The sequence below is a fragment of the Tamandua tetradactyla genome, chromosome 3, assembly GCF_023851605.1.
Source record: "Tamandua tetradactyla isolate mTamTet1 chromosome 3, mTamTet1.pri, whole genome shotgun sequence".
Taxonomy (NCBI): Eukaryota; Metazoa; Chordata; class Mammalia; order Pilosa; family Myrmecophagidae; genus Tamandua; species Tamandua tetradactyla.
This window is the reverse complement of record NC_135329.1, coordinates 19729497-19754607: the sequence shown is the minus strand read 5'-3', so window position 1 is coordinate 19754607 and position 25111 is coordinate 19729497. Positions and strand designations below refer to the sequence as shown.

Below are 25111 nucleotides of genomic sequence, written 5' to 3'. Positions count from 1 at the left end.
TTATTTATTTCAAGCTTGATCTGATGGCAAGGCCTTTATCCATACATCCAGAAGAGGAAGGATATAGGATAGAGATCTACAAGGCAGAGGAGAGGAATTACGTTCAGAAACTGGAAAGGAGCATATACCATCTCAAAAAAAAAAAAAAGCAGTCACTGGCATATTACATATAAAAAAAATCAATATTCAGAAAGTAGAGGCTGGACAGTAATTGCTAGATGCTCCTGAACCTGCCATGACCAAACTCTGGGTCACTCATGGGGTCAGAGTCCAGCCTCTTGGACTTCACTGCTCTGTGATGAAATAGTCTTCTTGACACAGGGCCAATAACAAGACACCATGCATTTATACACTGCTCATATCCTTCTACACAGATGTCACCTAAAAACTGCCTATGTAAAATAAATATTAGTTTGAATAACAGAGCACAAGGGGAGTAAAAGTTCAATAAAAATCAGAATGGGGCCTCAAATTGATTATGCTTCTCCTCTCCATTCTAATGGTTTAATTCTCATAAGTAACTAGGATGAAGCAGAGGTTTTTTAGATTAAACCATTAATTAGGTTTTCAAGATGCCACTGTTCTTGATGCTTTATTACTAACTGGCTAAAGACTGTAAATAGACATGGTGAATGAAATGAGAGACTCAACTATAAAAACACTCCAGTCATCCCCAAAGTTTTCAAAACAGTGAGCAACTCCCACTCTTCTTAAACTTTAGGATGACTACTTTCTAATCTCAGTCAGATGGACAATTTGCTTTATCTTCAAGACATCATGTTACACACCTGGCAGACAGCTAATGGGTAAACAGAGATTCATGGGGAATGAAATGATAGGACTCTTCTAAATACCTATTGTCTACAGACATAGCTCTCCAATCTCACTAATAATGAGCATAATTATGAATTGTTTTAGATAGCCTCATTCGTTAGATGAATCATATGGTATAACTAATTAATACTATAGTGAAATCACATAATACCATCTGACAAAGCTCACACCCGAATTCCCCTTGCAGACTCGAGCAGGGCTTTTAATTCCTGAAACGGGTGTCTAAAAATAACCATATTAGAGTTTTCATTTTGATTTCATGTAGAGCTACGGCTTCATGATGTCGTCACCAAGAAGTAATGAATATGAAAAATTACCTAGAAATCAGCCTTGCCTAAAGAGTCTAATGAACACTCTCTCCCTTGACTTTTCATTCAAGATTATTTGTGATTAACTATAATTATTCAATACATGTATACTGTCCTATTTTTTAATTAAATGAAGTTTACATACTCCATTTAATTAAACCAAAGTTCAATTAAAAAAATACATATTCAATGAAACTACTGTAAGCCTTCAGAGGCAGAAAACCTATTTCTGTTAACAGCATTTCAAAAGGCTTTTGTAACTAGGCCTGGTTTCTTAGTAATCTCAATCAGGCTCTGAATGTTCTACAAATGACCCAGGGTTTATAATAGAAATAGAAATGACAGACAACCCAAACCTAACTTTAAAGTATTTAGAGGGCAGGCCAGGGTGGCTTAGCAGGCAGAGTTTTCACCTGCCATACCAGAGACCAGCGTTCGATTCCTAGTGTCTGCCCCTTCCAAAAAAAAAAAAGTAGTTAGAGGCCTATGAAAACGGAACTAAATCTCAAGGCACCAGTTTCCGCACTCAGCTTTCTCCCAAACAGCCAGGACATTGCGAAGCTTTTACAATTCTCATGGTTAAAATGAAAAGTAGCTCCCTACAATGAAAGTATACAACTTTCAGTGTTCTGGTTGGTTAGGTCATCAGTTTCTAGCACTATCAATTGATGGGAACATGGAAGAGAAGACAGACTAGTCCAAAGACATTTATTCCATTCAATGTCTAGACACACGACCTGAGTTTTTCTGTACTTTTAAAGGAAATTTATTTTATGCATGTTAGAGAGAAAAGACCAAAAACCAGGTCATCTCTGCAAGGCAAAGCTTTCCTTTTAAAAGGTCCACTGTCAAAAGTTAAGTTTCTTTTCCTTCTCTTGTGATACTCTCATGGTATCATTTCTCACACCAAAACACCTCCCTTTGCTTTTTCTCAAACACTTTTTCTCTAGCCCTTTAGAGGTGGAGCCTCCGTCTGCTACAGGCAGAGGAAGTGACAAGCTCGGGCCGGCCACAGCTGAGGCCTGCTCTCAGAAGGAAGGCTTCCGCACATCTAAGCAGGCACCAGCGTTACTCACCCAGAGAAATACAAGTTTCTCAAGACGGCTTTGAGGTTCCGGCAGTTCTATAACCCCATTCACCACAGGTGTCAGCTATCGTAGTCAATCCAAACATGAACTCAGAAGTATGAACAAGGTGATTCTCCAGGTACCTTACTCATCACACCAAATAAGACCTGAGCTTGGCTACAGCTCTCCCATAACACAGTGGAGACACAAATTAGATCCACACTACCTTCCCTGCCTCCCACACAGCCAATGGCAGTGGACTGACAGATGTGGTAGTTACTGAGCAATACTTTGTGGTTATCGCACCCACATCATTCACAAGAAACAGACAGTGCATTGCTACCATTATAGAAAAACTCTCCTCCCACATACTGTTAAACTCCACGTAATAATTTGCATTATTACATGGAGGAACAAAATAATGGCTCGTGCTTAGAAGAAAAGTAGAAAGCAGTCATTCATTCCATGGGCCTTTAAGGATCTAACTGCTGATCTCCTTGTCATTTGGGTCTTTAACAGAGTTACTCAGCAGTATTCTAAACAACATAGACAGCCAAGCAAATGAGCTCCTGGTAGTGAGAATTCAGCCCATCTGAGAAGCTCCCACCACCTCACACTAAACATGCTAAGCCTCATGCACCAATCACCAGGAGTAACAGCCTCCAAAGGCCTAAGTCAAAAAGTCTCAAAATACATCTGGGACACATGGGCCTCCCAGAGATGACCTGGGAACTGGTACACAGTCTGAAAAACCTAAATGAACCCTGGTAGATCTGCACAGGCTAGGACAAATACCTCAGTGGGATTTATACTGGACTGTAACCTCTCTCCATAGCCATTGAAGACAAAAACATATAGTTAAAATGTATTGAGCACTTTTGGCAGGCCAGGTACTGTTGTGAGCCCTTTGGCATCACCACATTTAACCTTCACAACAACCCGATGAAGTTGTTACGCCCAGTTGACAGAGGAATCAAAGGCAAAGCAAACAGATTTCCAAGGTCACATCACAGCACTGCAGCAGAGCATGATGTGCCTCCAGAGGGTGACTTCAGAGACCCCTCTTCAAACTACCACTTCCGTTGCTCAGAGAAACCTGTGGTACCAGCGTGGTGCAGCAGACTGACAGATCACAGAGGCACAGGGTGACGGCAGTCTCGAAGAGTTAGGCAGATGTAACCGAGAAGTCAGGATTTAAGAAATCATTGTGATTACTGAGTTATACTTCTTTTTACTTTCTAGTACATTAGACTTGTCAGAGAAATACCTGAAGTCACTAAACCATAATCGAGCTCCTCTGATCTGAGAATGATTGTGTAACTATTTGGCCTTTATCTTGTGGTTGTAAAAACTTGTGACTAACACCCACTTGTACCTCCTTATCAAAAGGCTCTAAACATTAGGCAGCCCCTACTGTTTGTTAATGAAGTGCCTTGGGTCAGCCCAATTGGGACTAATCCACCCCAATTCCAAAACTATCTTGATAGATAGAGCTGCTCTAACTAAAATGGGCCCACCTCACATGCGCAGTAATTTAGACTTTAAGTCACATACATCACATTATAATACTAAAAATCACACCCATCATATTAAGGCCACCATTTTCTTACATACATTCTGTAACTGAGCATGTAATCAATTTGCACATGCTCAATAATTTCATCTCTAACTTTGTCATCTTGAGTACTCATTATCCTAAAACCTACCCATCTTTTGATACTCTAAAACTATCAGAATTACTGCACTTTCAGGAGACAGATTTTTAGGCCAACAGGCCATCTCATATTCTCCTTCGAGCTTAGCAATAAGCTTTCTTTCTTTCTTTGATACCCTAGTGTCTCAGGAATTGGTCACTTGAGCACATTGAGCAGAAAACCCACCACTTTTGATCAGTATCAATTTGGCGACTCCAGAAGGGACAAAGATTCCTAAGAAACAAGGAGTCAGAAGTTCTGGAGCCCCAGGAGGACACATAAACATGGTAATCAAGCCTCTTGCTGCCACTAGACTCTGTTAGTCTACAGGCTCAGCAACCGGATTTTTCTCTGCTCTACTGGCACTCCAGACCCTCAGCGCCTTAAAACACTTCAAAGAGAAACAGTTTTCACTTCCAAGTCTGGACGTCAGACTGGGTGAGTGGGTCATCACAGTAAAAGCAGGTCAGGAAGTAAGTATGGAGGTTGGAGCCCCGTGACCTGGGACTGAGGCCTGGGTCCAGCTTCCAGAACAACTCGCCTTTGCTCTGACCACGACACCTGTCTGGTTTTGAGTACCATTCAGTACAGGGTCCAAAGCCCTGACCAGAGTTTGTCTTTTGAGTATATTCCTAGATAATTTCATTGAATATCAACAAATTTTTAGATTACATATGTATATGGTGCCTGTTTGACTGTTATCTGGTATATTACTTAGGTAGTGTTTAATACCTGTTTGTTAATTGGGATTTGTGAAATCCTGCCACTCTCATTTAAAGCTTTTAAAACCAAGTTCAACAAACCAGGCCTCATTCTTTCTGCCTGATCTATTCCTGCCCTTAAGGGCCTGATCAGCTAAGGCAGCGACGGGGGAAAGTCGAGTTCAGCTTCCTTTTACTGGGCCTAGAGATTAGAAATGGTAGGCAAAGACAAAATGCTGCAGAACAGGCCATGTTAATTCTGAAAGAATTCCCCACTTAAAACTATATTTCCAATAAGACCTTTGCAGTAAACAAATCATTTTTAAAATATAAGTAGCTTTGGGATAAGATCAATTGAATAAGATCTAATTGCCAAGTTTCAGTAAACAAAAGAAAACATCCTTGAGAAATATGGAGAAGTCTTCCTGAATTTATGCTTGGGACAACTGTATATTTTCCAGAGCTCGACAGTCAATACACTTTTAAGGTTGTTTTCATAATATTCTAGAAATGTGAGCAGAGATTTTTTTAACCTCCAATAAAAGGAATAAAAAAGCAAATTCAGCTGCAAAAAAAACTGCAGTGACAAAGTCTAGTTCTGCTTCCATGATGATTTTTTTAATCAAACAAATACAATTTTATTCTTCTTAGGTATGTTCTGCCTAAATTTATATAGGCTTACTGATAAAATGAGCTGCCATTATATCTATTAGATCTTTATTATGGTAAAAATATGTTTTTGTTTAAATTTTTATTTTGACAAGCTGTTCTAAAAATGATTGCATCTCATAAGACGTTTAAAAACAGCATTGAAGATCTTTTTGGTAACTTAAAGTACCAAAATGACATGCTTTGGTAAACAAAAGTGTGTGGTTTTGTTGAGAATGTATAGGATAAAGCCTGAATGAATGCAGAAAGTTTGTAAAAGTGAATTTTATTAATCAATGCTGACTAAAATTTGTTAAATTTGTCTAAGGAAGAACAGTTTGTCCTAAAGTAAAATGGCTAGTTTTAATATGTACGACAAGACTTGAATGGATATGGAAAACTGTAGAAGGTTTGTGAAAGTGAATTCACAGTTTATGCTGGACCAAAATGTGTTAGGCTTGTTTATGATATGTCAAATCGTATATTTATACAAAAGTAGAGTTCAGCTCTCTCTCAGTTAAAATAATCTGAATTTTTGGTCTGCTCTCAATGAAAGGTTATAGAAAGTTTTTCTTAATTATGTGAGTGCTCTATCTGGAAGACAAAGATTTTATATCATATCAGAATAAAATCATTGTTGATGTTTATACTGACCTTATCCTTTATTTCAGAAGACATGTCTTCTCACTTTTACAGGAAAACTATGACAAAGGATTTGTTCTTTCACCTTATAAAAGTGAGATGCTAAAGAAGTTTAATATTACACAGGAAGTATTCAGGAAGTATACAATTAAAGTGGATTTTCCATCCTTCTGTTAGCTAAATTTGTATGCGTGAAATGTTTTTCATATAGTTAGAGACTGTATACATTTCCTAAAGACATGACAGTACTCTCACAGTCCCTGTTATTTCCCAACTCTGATCTGTATGATGTCAGAAAACTGTATGATGTCACGGTTTTAGTTATTCTTAGAAAGTTACAGATCATGGAAACAACCACATTTACTTGTCAGTTACACTACTGTGCTCTAATGCTTCTCTAACTGCACATGTGGTCAGCTATAAGTCAAAACGTCACCTTCAACAAAAAGGGACTAATGCTGGTTTGAATCTGTTATGTATCCTAGAAAAGCCTATGTTCTCTTACTCGATCCCTGTAGGTAAAGGCCTATTATGGGTGGGGCCTTTTCCATGTTTTCATGGAGATGGGATCCAAACCATTCAAGGTGGGTCTTAAGCCCCTTGCTGAAGTCCTTTATGAGAGGATAAAAGGCAGAGACAGTTCATAGAAGCTAAGAGAGAAACAAGCCAGGAGAAATAAACAAGGACCTGCAGGAGCTGAGAGAGAAGTTAAGAGAAACACCAGAGATATTTTAGAGAGAAGGACCATCAGACATTGCTGCATGTCTTCCCATGTGACAGAGGAACACCAGATGCCAGCAGTCTTTCCTGAGAGAAAGTATTTTCCTTTTGAGGCCTTAATTTGAACATTTTCATGGTCTTAGAACTGTAAATTTATAACCTAATAAATCCCCTTTGAAAAAAATCAACCCATTTCTGGTATATTGCATTGTGGCAGCATTAGCAAACCAAAGCAGAACTTTAAAAGAGAAGCAAGACAAATAAGTTAATTAGGTTCTACCTGTTAATTAGGGCCTAGATTGTAATCTCTTAGAGCAGTCACAATTATCCCTGAGCTTTAACATCTTTCTAAACTGTGAGATGTTGTGCTCTTTAGGGTCTAATCTGGTAGTATCCTAGAACCTTGGGTATCTGTGTGGCACCTGAGACTCTGAGTTAGAGTTCTCCAGCTCTGAAAGTCACCATTACTCCATAGAGCAGCTGTTAAAGAAACTGCAAAAGAGAACAGTCGTCGATTAGAGATGTGAATGAAACTGATCTGGTTAAGACCAAGGTAAATTAGAATATAGGGTAAACAATGATATTGTTTGTATTTTAAGACTTTAACTTTCATATGACATTAAAGGAAGAGATGTTTGTTTTGGCAAAAATTTAAATTTTCTGTAGCACATTATCTAATTTAGCCTGGTCCATTTATTTAAACAACCTCATCACATGTAACCTAGAATAAAGAATGAGATCTTGATATTCTGTACAGATTGCTGTAATATCCTGATGCATTTCAGAGTATTCAGAGCAGAAAATGAAAAAGTACTTGCAAAGTTCCTTGAGGGACTGGACACAAACAAAAAACATGGAACTATTAAACTTTCCTACCTGGGGAATTTCTGCTTTTCTCTTAAGCAATAGGAACTCCCAACTTAATAAGCCAAGCTCCAAGATCCTGGGACTTACCTTTATGAAACTTATCCCTACAAAGGAAAAGCTAAGCCTACTTATAATTAATGCCTAAGAGTCACCCCCAGAGAACTCTGTTACTCAGATATGGCCTCTTGGTGAGCCAAACTCTGCAAATAAACTCTCTACCTACACCCTACATGGGACATGACTCTCAGGGTAAAAGTCTCCCTGGCAACATGGGCCATAACTCCCAGGGATGAGCATGGCTCTGGCATCATGGGACTGGTGATGTTTTCTTGACCAAAATGGGGAAAAGAAATAGGTCATTCTGAAGGTTACTCTTATGCAAGCTTCAGCCAGATATTGCAAACTGCCATGGTATGTCAAACCCCAAGCAACAGTGTTCCTGAAAACCCTAAAGAAAATCTTGGGCTCTGGAACTCTACAGAAGTTCTACTCATTAAGTTTATTTTTTTTAGAGATGTAAAGCCTCTGGATTGTTCCTATACCAGATAAGCCCTGAAACCCAGAGGGACTGGTCTTCTCTAGGGACCATGACCAGCTTCATTCCTCTACCCCACAACGCTGGTATACCTTCTCAGAATGAAGTGAGAACTGTCATAACCCAGATATCCCTCAAGATTGAAAACATGATCAAATGAAAGGGAAGAGTTATAACCAAGAAGTTAAGATTTAAGTGATAATTACCAGATTACTGTACTGATATTTCCATTTACTCTCTAGTATATTAGAATAGCTAGAGGGAAATACCTGAAATAACTGAACTGGAATCTGGCTGCCTTGAACTCTTGATAGTAACCACATAACTACGTAACCTTTATCTTGTGGCTATAAAAACCTTGTGACTGACCCACTCTTGTACACCCTTATCCTGTTTTTTAACTTTAGACCCTTATAATGTTTAATAATGTTTAATAATGAAGGGTTTTGATTCAGTCCAGAACCCACCCACACCAATCCCAAGATTGTCTTGATAGAACTGGATCTAACCAAGATGGACCCACCTGACATGCACAGTAGAGCTTAGACTTTAACATATACATCACCTATACCTCATTATAATATTAAAAATCATGCCCATCATATTAAAACCACCATTTTCTTACATAACCTCTGTGACTAAGCATGTAATTAACATGCACCTGTAAAATTAGATCATCTTGAATCTCATCATCTTGAGCCACTGTGCGCATTATCCTAAAATCTGCCCATCTGTTTTTTTTTTTCTTCCCCAACACAGGTGGGCACCAGGAATCAAACCAGGGTCTCGAGGCATGGCAGGTAAGAACTCTGCCTGCTGAGCCACCATGGCCTGCCCTGCCCATCTTTTGATACTATGAAACTGTCAGAATTATTGCAGTTCAGGGAAACAGCTTTTTAGGTCAATAGGCTGTCTGATCTCCTGCTTTGAGCTTAGCAATAAACTTTCTCTTTGAAACCCCAGTGTCTCAAGAATTGGTCATTTGAGCACAGCGGGCAGAAAACTCATCAGTTTTGATCAGTATGGTAGATATGGAAGTCAAGCACTGTCATTACTGTGTGACTCTGGGCACCTCACTTCCTTGGCCTAAGTATAATAATCACCTGCTCAGTATAATCACTGTGCGTGTGTGCATGAATAGAATTTCTGTCCAAATTCTATGAGTCTACTGTAACTGATGAGGTTCTTAAAATACTATGTGTCATTTTAGAACTTACATAGGGGATAGAAAGCAAAAAAAAATCCAGTGATTTGTTTTATAAAAATCATGACTGTGACCATAACTGCCAGCTGAGTCCTCGGCCAGTAGTGATAACTTGTGCCTAAGGCAATCAGGCAGTATCCACACGTATTGGACAACTTAGTAGATTGACCTACTTGTTAAGGCTTGCTGATGTGTACACACGTGCACATGGAGAGCATGGAAAACGGGAGACAAGTTGTATACTATTAGTGAGGAACTACGCAGCCTGATTAAGAGGTCACGCTGGGAGTGCTGGGGAGGCCCAAAGTGTTGAGCTAGGTACCTCCCCATTCATTTGTCTGACAGGGCAGCTCCATTTTCAGAGATCTGATAAAACTGGGCGTTTCTCTGTAATATTTTCTTACTTAAGAAGTTTGTCTGCTATTTTTTTTAAAAAAGTCTTAAAACCCACTACCATGGGAGAAGCTCCCTCACTTGCCCTGAGGAGAAAAGGGTCTCTAGAGCACACACTGAAATGGGGAGAGGAAGTGTGGGCATTGTTTGAACAGGATTAGAGAGGAAGGGTGCAGGTGAGTGGGCGTGCTTTCCTGGGTTACACCCAGCCAGCTGATACCAGCCAGTCAGGCCAGAGCGGCTCAGCTATGATGAAGGTGGCCAACACTCTGAGTTTTTTGAAACACTGGCCAGCTGCTAACAGAAAGGAAGACCCCTCAGCAGGAGGTGGGGAAGGGGGGTATATGGCTTATGGAAATTCCACTTAACAGAGAAACCCTTTCTGAGTATATGAGGCTAACAATGAACTTAAACATTAATAACAAAGGATCCCTTACTTTAATTAGAATCTACTATATTTCTCAACAGATTACTCAAGCTCAATGAAGCACCTGAGAAGGTTAAGTTGACGGAGAAACTCGATCCACAAACAGCAAGGAACAGAAAGGAAGCTAAGGGGCCCTTCCTTCTGCTGTTCAATACCTGGTACCAACCGCTGTAAAGATAACGAAACGTTGAGTCTGCTAATTGAGGTCATACCAACAAGTGCTTTCACCCACAGAAGAGGAGCTGTATGGACTGAAAACCACAGTTATCCCAAGCAGCACCAGTGACCACCCATAAATCCAAAGCAGCTCAAGACTGGATGGCTCCAAAGTTTACATGTCTTTTTATAACATCTCTATATGCACACACTGCTTAGGAGTTGTTAAACATACATATTCATTTATGGGGGCGTAAGTAGAAAAAACAAATTTGATTCTCCTTTACAGCAATCTGGCTTACAAAAAAAGAGTAAATATCACTAAAGCTGTGGTTTTACTAAAACACTTATTAAAAAATACTTAGCTAGTGAGAGTTCTGCAGACAGAGGCTTTTGACATCAATACGCGTCAGAGAATGAGTAGACTTTCCAGAGAATGCCTTGTACAATGTTAAGGTCCAAAAGCCTTGCTTAGATGTTTCCTTGCACCAAAATATGTGGAACCAGGAATTGATTTTTCTTGGACAGAGATCCATTAATCTTCCTATTATTCTAACTTTTATAAAGAGATATTCCGTTTCCATTGTTTTCCCTCACTGTCAATGCACCACTTAAGAAGCTGCACTTCTGCTAAGGCTTTTCTTAATAGAAAAATAAAGTCAGAAGGGTCATAAGGATTGACTAAGGTTATTATTCTAGGTAGACAAGCTTCGGCATGAAAAGTTAGTTTAAATCACCATGCCCAAATTTCTCAGGAATCAAACATCAGGATTACCCTATTTTCTTTTAGTCTTTTATACAATAAAATAGTTTAAGAGGCATTAGGGAAATTTCCCTTGCCTAGGAAGATATTGCAGAGAATTCTGTATTTCAGATTTTTGTGCTTTCTCTGCTAAAAGTAAATGAGGTACAATTTCAATCCTCACCTAAGCACCTCTGACTCAAGAGTACCAATAAAGTAGAAAAGGAACACGTATACAAAATTCTGTTCCTTATTCTTAATCTGAGCTTTATCCTTAATAGAATATAAAAGCATGATAAAAATAGATGTGCTAATCAAGTATATGGAATTACTGATATAGATGACAAGGATGGTACAGATAGTAGTTCCAAGCACTGTGTTAGGCATTTTATAAGCATTAATCTCAATTGATCCTGATAACTCCAGGAAGTAGGTATTACTGTAACCATTTTACAAAAGTAAAATCGTTTCATTTTGCTGAGGCAATATCATCAGGAAAAGGCAAATTTAGGCTAAGATGTGATATTGCCTGAGAAAGAACCAAATTTTCCCTCAACTTAGAGCTCATTAAATGCTTATATTGTCCCTAGGAGATGTCTAGCAGTTAGGTTGTTGAAATTCCAAATTCTGAAATAACTATGGGAAGAAGACTTCCGTTAATACCCTTTAAGTCATAAGTTATCCATATTTATCTAAGACCTATATCTTCCCAGGGAAAAACTACAGTTCTGGTAGTTATTCCTCAAATATGTAGCTATCATGAAAGAAAAGAAGTAAAGGAAGTTTTCCCCTTCAGTCCCCCGAGAATTCTAAAGAAGGTGCAATTTTCTTCCAGATTGCTTAATTGCTATCTTCTGTATTCTTTTTCTGTGCACATAAATGATTTGAGGTAGACACACATACTTTCCATAAGAAACACAAACTATTAGTAACTCCTAGGGGATCTAATACCTTTCCTCTCCCTAATGCAGGGTTTGATATAGAAACAACTGAAGTGCAGGGTTTTATATGGAAACAACTGAAGTATATCGTATCTTGGTTAAATATAATTATGATCTTCCTTCTATTCAATAATTATCATTCTAATTGTTCTATAATCTTGAACCAGAACACTGAGATTGAATCACTTCCAGTGAAAAGATACTCTGAAGTTAGAAAAAAATCAGAATAGTACAGATTAGATCTGTTCGTAATCTCAACCACAATCCATATTCCCTGTTAAAAGTGGTAGAGTGCTTTTTCAAGGAAAAGCAAGGCTTATTATTTTAAAAGCTAGGAGAATAAAAACAATTTATAAAGGAAACGCTTCACTAGCATGGCTCCTTCACTACAGAAGATTTTAATCAGGAGAACAATATTGTCATCAAATTCCAGAATAAGCTGATTGGTACAGCATTTACTCTGGGCATAAAGAAAATGACATTGTTGAAGGGTTGCAATCCAAAGAACTATTCCATATAAAGCTGGTTATAATGAATGATTCATTTCAGATTGGTGGGAAAAAAACTTTACTCTCAAATCTAGGAATGAACAGCCATGGATGGCGCAATGCACGCACTTGAGTTCACAGGCCTACATTTTCTAAGGTCTTATTTCAATAAAACTAAGTTTTAACTTGCAGAGAAGTGTATTCTAAAGGGGGAAAAAAATGAGATGAAAATGATATTTAGCAAATCAGAATTTTTCAAAAGTTAATCACATACCTCCTTATTACAGTTTTGATTTGAGATTGTGTTTCTCCTAGAAGCTTGAAGCATCTACAGGGATATTATCTTGAAGAGGAGGGGCTGTTGTTTCGGTAGTGAAGGGGAGGAATCTTGTAATCTACAGTAAGTTACAGACAGGCCGGTCTCCCAGGACTTTTGACATCCGGTGCACAATCCCAATGACAGGCTGCGTGTGCTTCCGGGGCGGGGGGGGGGGGGGGGGGCGGGTAACAGAAGCAGGGCATCCACCTCCTCAGTCCTGAATTCCAGGGACGCAGCAGAGTTTGAGGAGTCAGGCACTCACAGAGTGCCCTGGAACCACTCCATCAACACACCGTTAGACAACTCGGCCTCTACTTAGACCCTTTTACTTTCCTCTCCATCCCTCCTACCCACATTTGAAGTTTCAGAGATCTCATAACTGCATTAACAGCAGAAGAGGGAATCTCAAATCAATCAAACTGGCCATGTGAAGCAATTTAAAAGGAGAAAATACTGAAACTATTGTTTTAAGTAAAATAAATACATAAAGGAAATATTCTGTCTCTGTTGAAAAGATAAATAACTACAATTGTAAAGATCTCCACTTGTATTGAAAGTGTTTTCTGAAGTCAGTGGAAAAGGCACTTAAACGAAAGCACTCTCCAGGGCTGGGTAGGTTAGCATCGTGCTTCTCCTGCATTAAGACACATGTCTATTAAACTCAGACACAGTCTGTCAACTGAAGTTGGACCAGGGTACCCACAGAAGGATAAAATAAGGAGATTCTCAGATTTCCTAGGGACAGAAAATACTCAGTAATGTATGTTCTCCCTTTATCAACTGGAATACTAGTGTTTTAATTGGCATTATCATTATTAAGAACACAAAAGCAAATAGTTAGCACTGCTCCCTGCTAAGCCTTACTTCAAGGTTCAAGAGCATAAGCAGACCTGCCAACATACCTGAATGCAAACAGCCATTTAATATAGGCCATGGAGTTAAGAGTGGCAAGGCTTTTATTGAAGAAAAACAAAGTAACAGAAAAGGAGATCAACAGAATTTTCTACAGTCCGCTTGAGGAAGACATTTTCCTTGTGAAGGTACAGGTAGCTCATAATGCCACTGGCACTAGGGGCAAAGCCAGACTTGGAATTCACTACTGTTTCCTGGAGGTCATACTTCTAACCAATGCCACAGACTACTGATACCTTGAGAAATAAATGCAAAAATTAGCATAATGACCAAAATAAAATGAATTTTAAAACATTTTGTGGCCTCCTGAACTTAGCTATACAAAAATTAACACAAAGCCTCTGCCTCCAAGAAAGTTAAGGGCTACCTAAAAGCCACCAATAAAATCTGATTGGCCTGAATTTCCTTTTCTCTCACTGCCACTCCTCTCTAGAAATTGTGATAATGAAGAGGGAAAGCACAGGCTCACTGAATCTTGGCTTCAGGAAAACCTTAAATATTGTCTAGCTCAACTCCCTCTTTTTAAAGATGAGAAGAGCTCAGAAATGGGTAAACAATATGCCCAAAATCACAGAGCTAAGGTGGAGTACAAGAAAATCTTCAGACTGCCAACTCCACATTGTCTTGTACAACTCCAAAGGGAGAGAATTTTCCTCCTGTCAGGCCTGCAATATCCATACACTGCATAACTGAGAATCAAGAGATAATTACGTGGCCTTCTACCGCCTATGTTCTGGTTTCATTTCAGCTGCTCTGGCTTGCACTTCTGCTTTCATATTGAACTTAAGTCTTCTGAAATGGGATGGAGAGACGCAACCACCTGTTATTTCATCATTCAACTATAATCTCCTACAGGCCATCCCTGCGCTCACTTTCCCAGAAGAGGTAGTTTGTGGGGTTCAAAAAAATATTTCATCTCAGTCATCTCAGACTGAGGAAGGATAAATGGTAGCTGTTACTTCCATGGAAGCAATGCAAAAACTCAAGCTACACAGACAGTCCAAGAAAGTCAGCAAAGAATGGAAAAAACTCCTTCCCTCCACTTGCTCTCTCCACCTTAATCATTAAACAAGGTATCTTTAATGATTTTTACACGTTTTTGCTCTCTAGCTACTCCAACTTCACAGTTTCTCATTGGTTTGTCATTCGCTCTGTATAAAAGATCTGAATTGGCCACAAGGAGCTAAATCTAATATATTAAAGAGCTGAATAATGGATTTTGAGTCAGAATATACCTTGGGAATTATCTACTCTAATCTCATTTCTACCGTCAAGTAAATGAAGGCTTCAGAGTAAAAGCTTTAGATAAATAGGTAGGGCCTGGAGCTATGTCTCCTGATCCCTAGGTACAATGCTCTTCCTGTGACCCCCTTCTTCAAGATTGGAGACAAAGCAACTGCAGGCATCAATCCACAGCTAAAGACCACTCAGTGGGGAAAGAATACTCTCTTCAACAAATGGTGCTGGGAAAACTGGATCTCCATTTGTAAAAGATGAAAGTGGATCCCTACCTCACACCATAAACAGAAGTCAATTCAAAATGAATCAAAGACATTAAGAGCTAGAACTACCAAAGAAAATTTAGAGAAGCATCTTCAGGCCCCATGTTAGTCAATGGTTTCTTGGACTTTACACCCAAAACAAAAGCAACAAAAGGGACAAACTGGACCTCACCAAAATTAAACTTATGTGCAAAGGCTTTATCATTAAAGTGAAAAAACAACCCACACAATGGGAAATATTTGGAAACCACATATCTGATATGGGTTTAATACCCAGAATAGATAAAGAAACCCTATATCTAAACAAAGACAAACAATCCAACTTTGAAATGGGCAAACAACCTGAATAGATACTTCTTTCAAAGTAGATATAATCAAATGGCAAAAAACACAAAGAGATGTTCAATGATATCCTCAGTCGATAAGGAAATACAAATCAAAACCATAATGAGATACCATTTCACACCTACTAATAAAATGGCTGCTATCCCAAAAAATAGAAAGCTACAAGTGTTGGAAAAAATGTACAAAAATATGAACACTTGTTTATTGTTGGTGGGAATGTGAAATGGTGCAGTCACTGTAGAAAACAGTTTGGCACTTTTTCAGAGAGTATAATCTTACCATATGACTCTAATCCCACTAGTAGGCATATACAGAAAAGAACGGAGAGTAGGGATTCAAACACCTATTTGCATATTGATGCTTATAGTGGCATTACTCACAACTGCAAAAATTTGGAAGCAACCCAAGTGTTCATCAACAAATGAATATATAAACAAAATGGGTACATAAACATACAGAATATTATTCAGCCATAAAAAGAATGGAGTTCTCATATACACAACATGGATGAAGCTTGAAGACATCATGTTGAGCAAAATAAAGCCAGACACAAATGGAAAAGCATTTTTTATCTCACTGATATGAAATAATTAGAACAAATTCAGAGTCAGAATCTAAAATATAGGTTACCAGGGGTGAGATGAGGATAGGAAATAGGGAGTTAATGCTTAGGTTATAGAGTTTCTACTTAGGAAGATGGAAGAGTTTTAGTAATGGATGGTAACAGTGGTGGCACAACATAGTGGACATAATTAACAGCACTGAATATTTTGAAAAAATTTTGTGCTGGTAAGGAAGGCCATAGGACAATACAGTGAACCCTAACATAAATGATGAACTATAATTAATAGTACAGTTACAAAAGTAACTCCCATGAATTGTAACAAATGTATCACATTAACGCAAGGTATTAATAGGGTGGTATATGAGCACTCTTATAGTTTATACATTTTTCTGTAAACCAACAACTTCTCTAATAAAAAGTTAAAATGAAGCAGGTGATAAAGAATGGCATTAGGGCATAGAAAGAACAGCTACTGATCACATAATACTCAATATTTTTGTGGAGGAAAACCTAAAATCCTGGTATTTCCTTTAAAATGACACTTTTTCTACAAAGTGGAAAACGCACACCTAATTCAATTTTTATCAAGTTGGTATACGGTTACATCAGACTGCTGTTTTTAAATGTTTTCATAAAACTGAGTGCAACATGAGATAAACATTACTTTCATCCTAGACAATGATGGATGTGTTTTGACACTTAACACACTGGGTAGGGCAGCTAGCTTGCACAGATGATCTCTGAGCACTTGCCAGAGCTGGCCCCGTGGCTGTGTAGCTTGAGACCTCCCAAGATGACATGGGTGCCATGAGAAAAAATACTGCTGACTCTGGAGACGGTCACCTTCCAGTTGTAGGCAGCCAGATCAAGCTTCGAATGAAGCAGCAGCATGAAACAGTGCTAATGTTTCAAACACGGTAAGATCGTGTGGTTCAAGTGTAAATGCTACATGTTCTCTCTCATGTTGGGATGTTTCTGGAAATAGCCTTTTGCGTGTTTATGGCGGGAGATGCCCGTTTTTGTTCAGTCTAGATTTTCCAATAAAACACTGTTAATAAAAATGTTTCTCCTTTCAAAAGCGAAGAGTTATTTTCTAAGGATCGGGTTGTAAAATCCATATGACTTAATCAATGCAGGAGCCCCAGAATCACAAGTAATCTTACCCTGGCCAGGGCAGAATTTACAGAGACAGAACCCCATAGAGAAGGGAGGGCCTAAGACAACTTATGGCTATATTAGATAAATAGCAACTGCCATTCCTTGACCATATTTCACTTGGATACTCTCTACTTCCATCATATTTAAGTTTCAGAAAATGCTTGGCTATGCAATTTCCATGGTGAATTCAAAGTCACAGCTGAGGACAGGACACACTAGCTTCCCAAAGTCAACATGTCTGAAAATGAAAGGCCAAATTCACCTCACATCAACTCACTCCTTAGGTTTACTCTGTATCACCTAAACCTGATGGTCGTCCCTCCACTCCCAATCCCAAAGCAGCACTTGTACTGTGGCATTTAAACAGGTACTAGTCTACTTGCTACAAAAGTTTATGCAAAGTAAATATTTGACACTCTACCCTTTAGAATTAGCAAGAGATGTCAAATTCTATTCAGATTCCCCATTTACTATGCAACTGAAAGATCTACAATACAGAAATCCTACAAGGGAAGGTCAACTACTTGGGCTATTCAGCTTATCACATTCAAAACAACATTCCTCTTATCAACCACTGCCATGCTGAAGGCAGGACTCCTGGAACTCTTTGGGTAAATTGTTTCAACAATAAAGACATCCAAATATTTCGCACACAATAGACATGACCCTCAATTCAAAACATTTAATAAAGACCTAGAGAAAGAACCCAGGACAGATGAACTCAGAAAGGGAACACAGCAATGCAAACAACTCCCTGAGAACTTGGAAAAAGGCCCTTTTCTTTACCCTGAAGTGATTACTGCCACAACCTAAAGGAATATCCAGTTCTCCATTTCTTCTCAAGGTGGCATCTCCATTTCAGCTACCAGATGACATAACATCCTTTGTTCCCCCCTTTCCTTTCAAATTGTTACAGCTCTCCTAACAATGTGATACCAAAGCCCTAATCTGAGATGAACAGCCCTGGCTGATTACAAAAGAAAAGCAACATCAAGAGCAGTGAATTACACATTAAACTAACCCTAAACACCCTGTCACCCTTAAAAATTCTCCTTTCATTTAAGTCTGTGAAGTCATCAGCTTGATGTTTAGCCTCATTTACTCAGCTGTTACATCTCACCAAGATAACTGTCCTAAATTGTTTACAAGGAGAATCAGAAATTGGCCAATAAGGGGATGGACACAGCAAAGTAGAGGAAGAACAGAAAAGGAAAGGGCCATCATCTCATCCGCCACACACACACACACACACACACATACAGAAGTCTCTTAGCCCAATCCCTTCGTTTTGCAGGTGAAGAAACCGACGGATCAGCAAAGGAAGTGACTCTTCCCAGGGCTCACAAATAACCAGTAGCAGAGTTGGGACAACCTAGGTTTTCAGTGCTTCAGTTCTCAGTGCTTCCCCTGCTGAAAACACAGAACCTTAGTAAAGGACCAGCTGAAACAACAAAAGGGAGTGGTTTATTTGAGAACATTCTTAGCACAGAAATAATATTACTCCCTTCCTATCTGAATAGGCTTCTCTAAGTATGCCAGGAATATTCAAGAACAGAGAGGGGGAAATGACAACTACAGAGTGGTGGGACAAAACCCCAACACTAAAAACACTAGACAGCGACTACTATTTCCACCTATTCCAAAGCACAGATCACTCAGTTTATCCAAGTCAGTTGAGAAGAAAAAGCCATTGTCTTTAAATAATCCAGTAAGATTTTTCTCCTTAAATTAAAAAAAAAAAAATCAGTAGAGCACTCTGCAATTTATCTAACATTTTCACATGCATTATTTGATTTTGCCTTCAATGATCCTCTTAGTAAAGAAATTGAGATCAAAGAAGCCGAAGGTCACAGTTAGTAGACAGCAATTCTGGAAGTCGAGTCCTGGTCTTCCAACCCCGTATCTGTACACCTTCTTCTAAACTACCTCCACCCAATGTTATTAATGACAAAAAGCCAATTACAACAAGACCAAAGGGCTGACTGAACCACACCCTCAGGCCAACTAAACAATGACTAAAATCTCTGCTGGAACCTGACACAGGCTCTGCCTGCCCAGAACCTCGGGACTAAGGATTTGAGAACAGGTTCAGACCCCGCCATCTGCCCAGAAGATGGTCCCTGGGCCTCAGCCTTCCTGCATGAACTCCCCTTCCATCACTGACCACAGCGGTTTGGTGCTCGTTGACATGACCCAGCTGTGCAGGCAGATTCCCTCCAAGGGAGCCAAACACCCCAAACTCTGCAGAACCCCAGAGGGAGGAACCGAGCTATACAGGAATCTGGCAAACCTGATGGAACTTTCCATACCACATTTGTACTTTCACACCAGTAAAGCAGTTTAAAAATCAGGTCAGATCCCAGAGAGCTGCACGGACCATGCTTTGCAAGAATACACAGGAAATCATCCACAGAGGTTCCTTCTGGGGAGTGGGACCAAAGGGGCATCAATTTGCATTTTTACGCTTGGCACATATTCCTCTTACGATATTTTGAAAACTAGATGAAAATTCAGTTTAAAAGCTGTGAGGATTATAGGCTGCCCTGGAAACTCATGGACGCAAAAAGAGAAACTGATACTAGATGAAGTAAGCTAATGACACAGTTACTATAAACTAAACAGAACTTTTAGAAACACTGAGTTAGACAAGGTGACCTTTAAAGTATAACAGGAGCAAAGAAACATTTTGCAAGTTGCAAGAAATGCACCTTTGATCATAAAAAAAGAAATAGAGCAATCTTTCCAGGAACAAAAAATTGTTTGGCATCTACTCAGCACTAGACATTTCACAGATCTTATCTCATTGAATCTTCTGAATAACTTTGGGTAAAAGATACTGTTTCTGTTATAATCCAGGAAATAAAGCACTCAGAGATGCTCAGAAACCTTCATACAGTTGCAAAGCCATCAACTCTTGGAGCAGGAAGATGAGAACAACAAGGCTAGAAACCCAGATAAGCCCCAGAAATGGCAGCCATTGCTGCACAGCCAAGGACAATCTTCATCTATGCCAAGAACAAAGAAATGGCCAGTTTCTGGAAATCAGTTCAACTTTATTTTTCACTTGGGTCACACATCACCCATGAGGTACATGTGTACATGCTGTTCATTCTCCATTATTCAAAGATGAAACTGACACACCAATAATAGGACCTGAGGTCTGAGGTGCTTTCACAATACTCGGGATGGATTTGCACCCATCTATTCATTTTTCTTTCTTAGCCCTCCTTGTCACCAGAAGCTGTGTTTGAGAGGACCAACCAGAGAAGCCACAGAGGTGCCACCTACAGCCTTGCCACAAAATAGACGTGTTTATAGTGCGGGGAGCATATCCACAATTCCAAGTTCATCACCACCATTCCCTAAGGTCTAAGTCATTTCACATGCTGACATAAGGAAGAACAATTTAAATAATAGCTAAAGTTTCTTAAGTCTTTATACATTCAGAAAAACTGCTGAGTGTTTCCCGTGGATTATAGCTCAATTAATCCTCACAAGGACAACTCCTTAGATTAGGCACTCCCATCATCCCTGTTTTACTTGTGAGGAAACTGAGGTTCCCGAGTGGCTAAGTAACTTACTAGAAGGCAAACAAAAAATAGAGGAAAGTTAAACTTATGGACCTAGAACTCCCAATGCAGGCTCATAACCACTATGATTTATGCCTCTCACAAATATGTTTCATGTACTTTTCCCCCACTCCCCCGAACGTTAATCTTTGTCCTTCAAACATGTAGATGAATGGCAATATAAAATAGTGGAAATAACAACTTAGAATTGTGAACTTAAAGTCAGTAATCAAAGCAAAGAATGCCAACTTACCCAATACATACACACAAACACACCTGTTACAAATAGCTGACAGCCCTGAAGCTCAAGTCTGGGTTTTCATTAGATCTTAGGTATCCTGAGTTTCTTGCTAATGGAAGCAACAGCAATTGCCTGGGTTGAATCCCTTACACCCCGCACGTGTCTATGCCTGTTGAACATGGAAACCGAGAGGCCTTCCCAGAGATAAACTGTGGAACCAAATGTTCCTCAGCTCCAGATAAAACTCCCTATTCCTTTTTGTTTTAAATGATTAAGTTTGAAACTTCAAAGACTAGACAATAAGTCATCTTTCCAGTACTAACAGCATAACTTTCCACGTAGAGTAGTAGGTTATACACCAAAATAAGAATAACAGCTTTGTGCCATCCAAAACTTCTTTGTGCAGAGTCGACAGTAAATGACCAAGCTCAAATTGGTGACCAGCCCATGCCTGGGGGAAATTTCACAAAGGGTAACAAAGTACACTCAGGCTCAAAGTGCCAAGCTATGTCTCACTATCAGCTTCTCAAAGAACAGCACAACTCTGTAAGGAAAAAAGTTTATCTTGCCCAAACATTTCAGACCTTGTAAACAAATCTAGACCTTACTCATTTTTGCCATCCTTATTTAGAAAATTGCATATGAACTATAATTTTCCCTAAACTTCTCACAAAGACTTTCTTTACAATATTTTTCATTTGAAAGAAAATATTTTACACCATCCAAGGAATTTTCTGCAACTACAATTATACGTAATCCAGCATTGCCTAGGATCAAACAAAGAATAAACTGAATTCCAGTTACCTCCATCAGCAAACGGTCTGCCCATAACTCTGCCACGGATACAAACAGCATCTTCACATTCGATCTGCTCAGCAAACTTTTACCTCCTGCAAGGACTCTCTTAATGTACATCTAAAGCTGCTTCTGTTGCGAGTACAAACTACTGCACACTGCCTCTGCAGTGACATTCTCCCAGAATGCTACTGTATCCCTCAGGGCTGAGGGCTAAGAACTTGAAAGAAGTTAAAGGAGTACTTCACCCTCTTCCCAGCCTCCCTCTCTCAACCAGCAGCTTCCCTCCAAGAGACCAGCTTCAAAAAGTCCAGATGCAATGAAGTCACACATGACCTCACAAACATCCAGCTTAACTCTTTACAGCCCGGACTGCTGGCTGACAATAGGACTAAAGCGAAAAAACGAGAGAGGAAGAAAAGGGCAACTGTTTTCGTTTACTTGGAGCGACTAAGGGGAAATGGGAAGTTTGTCCAAGATCATTCAAAAAACAAGACAAATTTCAGAACTGTTTTTCTTTCACAGAACTAACGCTTGCTGAAGTGCCGTTTTAGAGACCATTACTTCCTACTACAGCACACAAATCCCAGCCCTAAAAGAATGATTGAAGTAGCCACAAAACTGAACTAGTTAATTCATGTTACATAAAATTCAGCTGTGTTAAATTCACACTTAATCCCATGAGAATTGTGGTTTTCTCCTTTCATTTCTAGTATCCTTCCGTCTTTGATCTGAAAACATTCATTTGTCCTGTTACTCAAATCCTGCTTCAGACAGCCAGAAGTGGACAGGCAGTGCTCACAGCTGTCAAACACAGGCAACAACTGCCACCTAGGCAGCTGCAAAAACTGCTAACAGGAGTTGGAGGATCTGACACGAATGACAGCCGCCAGACCCAACTAACAGATAACAGAGTCTGCATCGATGCCCGTAAAGGGAGAGGAGACTGGTTTTAATCATGTTGTTTTCTCTTCCACATTTTTCTTTCATTGGGCTCCTGCTTTTTTTTTTTGTTGGGATATGGAAATTATGAAGATCAGGAGATAAAAGAACTAAAAGTTACTTTATAAACAGAAGCAGATTTAATTACAAACACTCGAAGAATAATGCGCCCTTTCAAAAATGCCCTGGCTCACCCAGAAAACGATACTTACCATCCAGCAATTTTACTCCTACATATTACTAGCCTAGACAAACTCTCCCATATGTGCACAAGAAGCCACATATAAGAATGTTCACACATTATATGAGATAAAAATACCAGGCACAGTCAAAATGTTGATAAACAGGTAAGTAGAAGTAATTATGGCTTATCTGTGTAATAGTATAATACAGCAATTAAATTAATAAACCAGGACTTTATTAAGTCAATAAGGATGAATCTCAAATGTTGAGCCAAAAAAAAAGTTTGTGAAAAGAAACAAGACAATAGCATTTACATAAAATTCATAAGTCATAATGTGCATATATATATAGTATAGGTAAAAGCACTATAGATTGTTTATGGATGTACACCTACAGTGAATTTAACAGGACATGCTTATCTTTAGGGCAGGAAAGAGGAACAAGATCAGGGAGACATTCACAGGAAATGGCAATTTATCTATAATGTTTTATTTCCTAAACTGGACGGTGAATTCACAGGTGTTAATTATTTTCTACCCTTTCTGGTATGCCTACAATGCTACAGGAGATTTAGAGTCAACTGCAGCAGGGACACCTTATTGAGTAGCGGCACCTGTTCAGTCTGGAAGATTAACAAAGCAAGAGGAGGTTAAGTCCATTAACTCCCTACTCTCCAATCAGTTCCCCAAACCCAAGCAGCTGTTACCAACACCTCAGTTTGGCTCCCTCAACCTGGGGAGTCCCCCAGCCCCCCCTCCCCTCCCCCAAGAAGCATTCGTACATATCCACCTCGTCATCCTTCAGAGCCCACCTCACACAGCAACACTTCCACGAGGGCCTCTGTGACACCCTATAGTGCAAATTACCCCACCCTCTGAATCCATCTTGCTCTTTAGGCTCTGTACTAGAGTTATCTGTGAAGCCATCTCACCTCCCCACTCCTTGGGGGACACCTTAGTAGCTAGAACAAGGTAGTAGCTCATCAAGTTCATTCAACAAACACCGAGTACCATATATGTGCCAGAGGTTCTCAGAGACCCAATATTAAGCCCTGAGAGGTCTATGCCTGAGAGGAAGGACAGGCCTGTGCCTCACTATACTGACCATAGGCTGAATCCTAAAATAGCTATTAATGTTGAATGTGAATGATAAACTTTTATTAATTTCACAATAGAACTCAATGCCTCTAATTTTTTCTATGCTAAAGAATTTCTATCACTACTCTTAAGAAAATATTACCTTCTTTGTGTTGAAGAGAAGCTGTTAAATAGAATAATTATAAAGACAATACAACAGCCTATCATTAAAATTCATCTTCAAGTAATCTAAGGCTTTTAGAGTTATTACAGACATACAACATCCAAAGTCAATCTCATCACAGTTCATTCATACCAGGTGACTTTGAACAATTTTTAGACAATAGTTCAAGAGGTATTATTACTGTTAATAATAGCCAACATTTCTTGGATACTCAAGTGCCAGTAAATCATCCCTTTTCTCAGATGAGACTTAAAACCAAAGCAGTCTGACTTAACCTATACTCTTAGCCTCTAACCTACACTGTATCCCAGCAGAAAAGTCAATGACATCTCTAGAAAAGGAACAGGCATCCTATGATCACTACCCCAGAAATGGCACAAGAAATTATTTCAAGGTTCACAACCAGGATTACTTACTTTTACAAACCTCTCTTAGGAGAATTCTCCCCTCTTTCCACATCACAACTCACCTTTGACAAGCTGCTCTCACTGAGAGCAGGGCCTAGAGCCTGTGTGTTACTTGGCTTTACATTCTGCCTCTAATCAGTTTCCAGTGATTCTCAAACTTTAGTGTTATGAATCACCTGGGTGTTCTGTTAAAGTGCAGACTCGACTGAGTAGGTCTGGGATGAGGAATGCGATTCACAGTTCTAACAAGCTCCCAGGTGAAGCCTCTGTACTTGTCCTCAGACCACAGGTGGAGTAGCAAGGGGTTTGACAATCCAGGCTGCACATGACAACACCTGGGAGGTTGTTAAAGCTCTCGCTGTCCACGTTCCACCCTAGACCAGTGGAATCAGAATCTCTGGTGGTAAAGTCTGGGAGTCAGAATTAAAAAAAAAACTCCCTACACAATTCTAACATACAGTCAAATTTGAGAACCACTGTTTTAAAGCTTTACTAATCAATCTTTGGTCCGTGGACCTCTATTCCAGACCAGCCGTCTGAGTTTTT

The 25111-nt window shown here is 39.3% G+C and overlaps 1 protein-coding gene across 11 annotated transcripts in view; it reads right to left on the bottom strand.

Moving 5' to 3' along the window:
* PSD3 (pleckstrin and Sec7 domain containing 3) overlaps positions 1-25111 on the bottom strand; it is a 661802-nt gene that overhangs the window by 265984 nt on the left and 370707 nt on the right. Inside the window, exon 1 of one of the 11 annotated variants that reach the window (XM_077152674.1) lies at positions 21783-22672. The exons of 7 other annotated variants lie outside the window; for them this stretch is intronic. The gene's annotated coding sequence lies outside the window, so the exon portion shown is untranslated. Of the gene's footprint in view, positions 1-2218; positions 5337-20990; positions 21737-21782; positions 22673-25111 lie in introns of those variants that run through there. 3 more of the 11 variants (XM_077152675.1, XM_077152676.1, XM_077152678.1) reach the window with 3 other exon arrangements.